Source organism: Cimex lectularius, unplaced genomic scaffold, assembly GCF_000648675.2.
Source record: "Cimex lectularius strain Harlan isolate CLEC.00 unplaced genomic scaffold, Clec_2.1 scaffold1, whole genome shotgun sequence".
Lineage (NCBI taxonomy): Eukaryota > Metazoa > Arthropoda > Insecta > Hemiptera > Cimicidae > Cimex > Cimex lectularius.
The window spans coordinates 1,747,606-1,752,766 of NW_019392813.1; the positions used below are offsets into that span (position 1 = coordinate 1,747,606).

Here is a 5,161-nt window from a genome sequence, read left to right on the forward strand (position 1 = left end):
CCATATTTTAGAGAACGCAAATCTAAGAATAAAATTTTTAAATATTTTGATGATACAATAATTTATGTGCATAAGGACGATACAGAAAAAATTTCACTAGAATTTAACGAAAAAATTTAATAAAGGTTACAATCGAAAAAGAAAAAGAAAATTGTATACCATTTCTGGATATAAAAATTATAAGAAACAGCAAAAAGTTCAAAATAGATTGGTATAAAAAAAAATATTACATTTTTATTCATCACATCCAAGAAAAGTATGCATAAATATCTATAATAATAATTACTCAAATAAGAATAAGTTGATAAAAATAATAAACAAGTTAGTACAATAATAATGGGCAATAAGATGAAGAAAAAATTTAACATTAATGTTTACATCAATATTATAGCAGAAATGAGAAATATGATGATGTAAAAAATGGGATATAATAAATGCAAACATTAACATCAATAGAGAAAAATCTCTAAGAAATATTATTTTTTCATTTATTTCTTTAGTTTTCAACTGCTTAAAAAATACAACGAGCAAAAATTATGTGCAGAAAATTCATATTTTGTATTTGATAATAACATAGTAGGACCTCTAGCGGGTGGATGTTTATTACAAATGTTATTAATGAGTTAATGAAACATATTTTAAAGAACACAAATCTAAGAATAAAAGTTTTAAATATTTTGTTGAACAATAATTTATGTACATAAGGATGATACAAAAAAAATTCACTAGAATTTAACCAAGCAATTTAATATAATTTAATAAAGGTTACAATCAAAAAAGTAAAAGAAAATTGTATTCTATTTCTGAATATAAAAATTATAAGAAACAGCAAAAAGTTCAAACTAGATTGGTAAAAAAATAGATAAAATAATAGCATGTTAAATTTTTATTCATCACATCCAATAAAATAAAAAAATAATGTAGTATATAATTTCGTAAATAAAATTTTAAAAACTACTGATATTAAAATTCATAACAATAATATAAACAATTTATTAAAAACTTTTAAGATAATTATTACCCCAAAAACCTATGAGAAAAAACAATTCCAAAATAAAAATTAATTTATTATAGTAACTTGAAATTACAACAACAATGAAAATACTTAAAAAAACAACTTATAATAATGTAATGATATATCAGTATATGAAAATAGAATTGCCTACCACCATTATATAAACTTAAAGATAAAATGTATAAATCTAATGTTGTATATTTATCCACATGTAACTGTAAAAAGACAAAGAAAAAACAGTTCAGTTGTTAAAAAATAGAAGATACCAACATTATAATAGCATAAAAAAAGAACAATACAGGTCTTTCACAACACATAAATGTCAATATGACATAAGTTTTAAAATTGTAAAATGTATTTTAAAAGAAACAAACTGAGACTAGATTTAATTGGTTAGAAAAGTATTCATAAATATCTATAATAATGTAAATATGAAAAAAGATAAAGAAAAAATTTGTTCATATAGTAATATTTAGGTAAATATGAAAAAGTAAGTGAACAATATAATCAAAAATTAATGAGGTCATAATTGATTATGAAGTCCACTGCTATGCTAGTTAATTTTACTAATGTAATATAATTCAATACTAGAAAACAATATGACGTTCAACAATCTACAGCACAAGCTATAGAATTGTAGAGTAAACAGCAAAAAGATTTAAATATTTTTTTATATTTTATTATATTATAGTAACATGTTACATATACAAGGGAGGTGTTTTTAGCTAGTTTGAAAAACAAAAATAAATAAATAAGTTTCAGTTTCCCTTTATCGTACAAACAAAAGAAACTAGATTTGAATGACAAATAAAGTGATCAGGTTTTACAGATATGTATTTATTACTTTTAAATACTACTAATAACTTATTCAATTCACTAGTTTCGTGGTCCGCTTGACCAATTAATATTTTACAATTAATTCAGTTTTTCAGTCGAGATAAAAAAATGGCAAAAAGGAAGGAAAATTCAAAAGGTGTGGTTGAGATGGGAAGTTGGTGTCCGAGTGGATCGAGGTCACGATAGCTCAAGTGGTAGAGCAGCGGCGTTTCAAGCCGAAGATCGTGGGTTCGAATCCCGCTCGTGCCATTGACTTTTTTATCTCAACTGAAAGCCTTAATTAATTGTAAGACTACTAATAACTAAGCATATCTCTTTTTAGTCGTTCTTGGAGCAGTAATGGTACAACCTCACTCCGATAACTCAAAGCCCCTCAACCTTAAAACCTCGGAAAATATATATAAATCATTCGACTTATTTTTGGTCCAAACCTAATATATCTTTTAAAGTCATGTAGATGATGTGTATACATACTAAACTCGTTACTAAATTTTAATTACATTGAGATTGTTATACGTAAATTTAAAAAAATTTGTTAACGTTATGCTGAAGTATTTGTTTTTACCAGAACAACCGTGTAAAGCACGATTAACTTATGGCTGGACATGGCCGAGATAAATATTAGAAGGGACGATGTAATTTCAGGGAAACTAGAACTGTATTATTTAAGAGGAGCCCCAGATATGCCTCTAATCTCAGAGCAATAATAATACAGGCCCAATCGGCCCTCTTATTTTATATTTATTCCCATTAAAGAACGTTTCTGCTCCCGAGGTAAGTAAATGTTGACGTCAACTCAAATTATGAACATTAATGTTTCTTATCTCATTGAGGAATCACCGATTTAAATGGAAGGACCTTTTTTCCCCACTAAGCTCGAAGTATCAATTTTGTAAACGGAATTGAATTCTAATCCAAGAAAATTATTACCTTAGAGTGGCTTTTGTTCCGATCGTTTTCGTTGTTTTTTCATATTCAATAATAGCTGTCGGGTTTTTACTTCTTAATATAATTTTCAATCTTTTTTTAATTATTTTGTTTGTACTATGTATTACTAACTATAACAAATGGGATAACAAAAATTATTTCACGCAGTCAAAGAACTAATGCCAGTGCTCACCGGAGGGACACACGCCATGAGAAACAGCCAATGTTGGCACTTAGTGTTCGGGATAAGTGGCAAGGAAGTCGCGAAGCTAACGTCGAGTAAGGCGACGTGGCGAGATCTAGGGAATGAGTAGAAAAAGCTCGAGCAATAGGGTTAGGACGGATCGAGAGGTTGGCGTGAAACGTTCTTTGGAATTGAGAACTGATCAGTTCATTGACCAAAGAAATGATGAGATCACTGTGAATAGTGAGGTTTTAGTGACGTGATAAGCAGCTTTTTATTGGTAGGATTCGATGTGCTGGATGTTGAATGGCTTGACAGGACAGTTCCAATCCGTATGGATTGTATAAGGTTAGTTAGTGTCGGTGATAACGGATTTAGCTCCTAGAAGTCTTCATAATTGTCCACGTCTTCTGCAAAGTTGTTATTTCTTAAGACACGTGTGGGGATTCCAAGTTAGTCTCTTGTATACCTATAGTCTTTGTTGTTGATGGAGTGAAGGTTTTTTTTTTTCTAATATGAACGTTGAGTATATTTTTCTACATTCAGTCTTGTCCTCCACTTTTTGCACTAGTCTTCGTTAAGGTCAAGATGTTCCTGGATGTCGGCAGTAGCTTGGATAAGATCCAAGTTAGAGGACAAAATTTCGTTATCGACCTCGTAGGTGGTGATAATGATATTAGGGTGTGTAGGTATGTCAGCAGTATCAATGATATAAAGGATAGTACCAAAAATGCCCCCTTGTGAGACCCCCGGCTTGTATCTGTCTGACTTGAACTCGTTTCCGCACCTCACTCTAAAGCAGCGGTCAGTTGTTTCTAATTGTCTTTACGTATCGACATAAACCCTTGCATAAACTTTTTCTACGCTATTATTTCATAAGGATTTATCATTTTTATATCTTGTCAGGATAAAACTCTAATTTTATAGAGAGTGTTTTAATAGTATAAAATTCTATTTTTATTAGAGTATTTTTAAAATAAAGTCCTTAAATAACTAATGTTGACTTGAAATATCTCCACGGGTAACAAGAGGACAGAAATTATTAATTTTGCATTAACCGCTGACAAGTACTAGATTACGGATTTGAGTCATAATGCTAGAATAATCTCTGATGAATTTTTTATTATTTTATTCTTACATGTTCAATGGTTTGTGTCGAACGGATTTCAACGTGTCAAACTAAATACAATCCCCCCCGGAACCAGTTTCGGTTTAATAATACCTGTTTTTGCGCCGGTGCGCCCTCCGATAAAATTTACACGAGGCAATAAACACCCAAACATAATCGCGGCCTCCCTTATGGTGGTACCAATCAGATGAAAAGTAATTGCCTCCCTCTGAGAAAGCTGTTCCACCATTTCTGTAGAATATTAATGAAACATTTTATTACCACCCCCCCTCTTAGTGGGGCTTGGAGATTGCATATCCGCCCCCTCTCCAAACACACTTCCGGTTGTCGCCTACCAATATTACATCCCCCTTCCAAGGAAATATATATGTGACGGTTTCCATAGGCCTAATCTATCAATTCCCTTGTAAATATATTGTGAAATATTGTATTTCAGTATTTTCCTCCTGTCTAATACGGACTGGCTAATTATCAAATCTAACTATTTAGAAAGATAACGTGTTTTTTTATTGACATCGAATAATTCATCATTTTATCCTGAACATATTTACATAGGTCAGCCAATAGAACTTTATTTCATATTATCTTGCAAGTATTTGTTTTATGACTAAATTTCCCTTAACAACAATAAATTTAACGTTTCCCATTAAAATGATCAAATATAAGGCGATTAACTAAATCTAGATGCTCAATTAATTATACACAATTTTGCATTTCGAAAAAAATTGTGTATAATTAATTGAGTATTTATATATTTAATAGAAGCTGATAAAATTTAGAATAAATCCAGATGATTGTAAATTTGAGATTTTTTTATTATTGTTGAAATATTTACTATATAAACAATTACATACACTCAAAGTCAAAAAATCGGACACTTGCTTCTTTGTTTATTTTCCATAATAAATAGGCATAAAGTTGTCTTAAAACGTAACATAACATCAGCAACTTGTTGTTTGCCTTATAGAGTGTAACTAATCCTTTTACACTCTATATTAAAAATAAAGAAAATCCGTTGTATTTCTCCCTTTCAAGAGTCAACTTGTCGAATGAGTTATTTGGTTTTTTA

At 29.9% G+C, this 5,161-nt stretch overlaps 1 non-coding gene across 1 annotated transcript; it reads left to right on the forward strand.

Annotated features, from left to right (window-relative positions):
* Positions 1-2,028: 2,028 nt before the first annotated feature.
* On the forward strand, positions 2,029-2,101 carry Trnae-uuc. Its single transcript has one exon. It is a non-coding gene; the product is annotated as a tRNA-Glu (tRNA).
* The last annotated feature ends 3,060 nt before the right edge of the window (positions 2,102-5,161 follow it).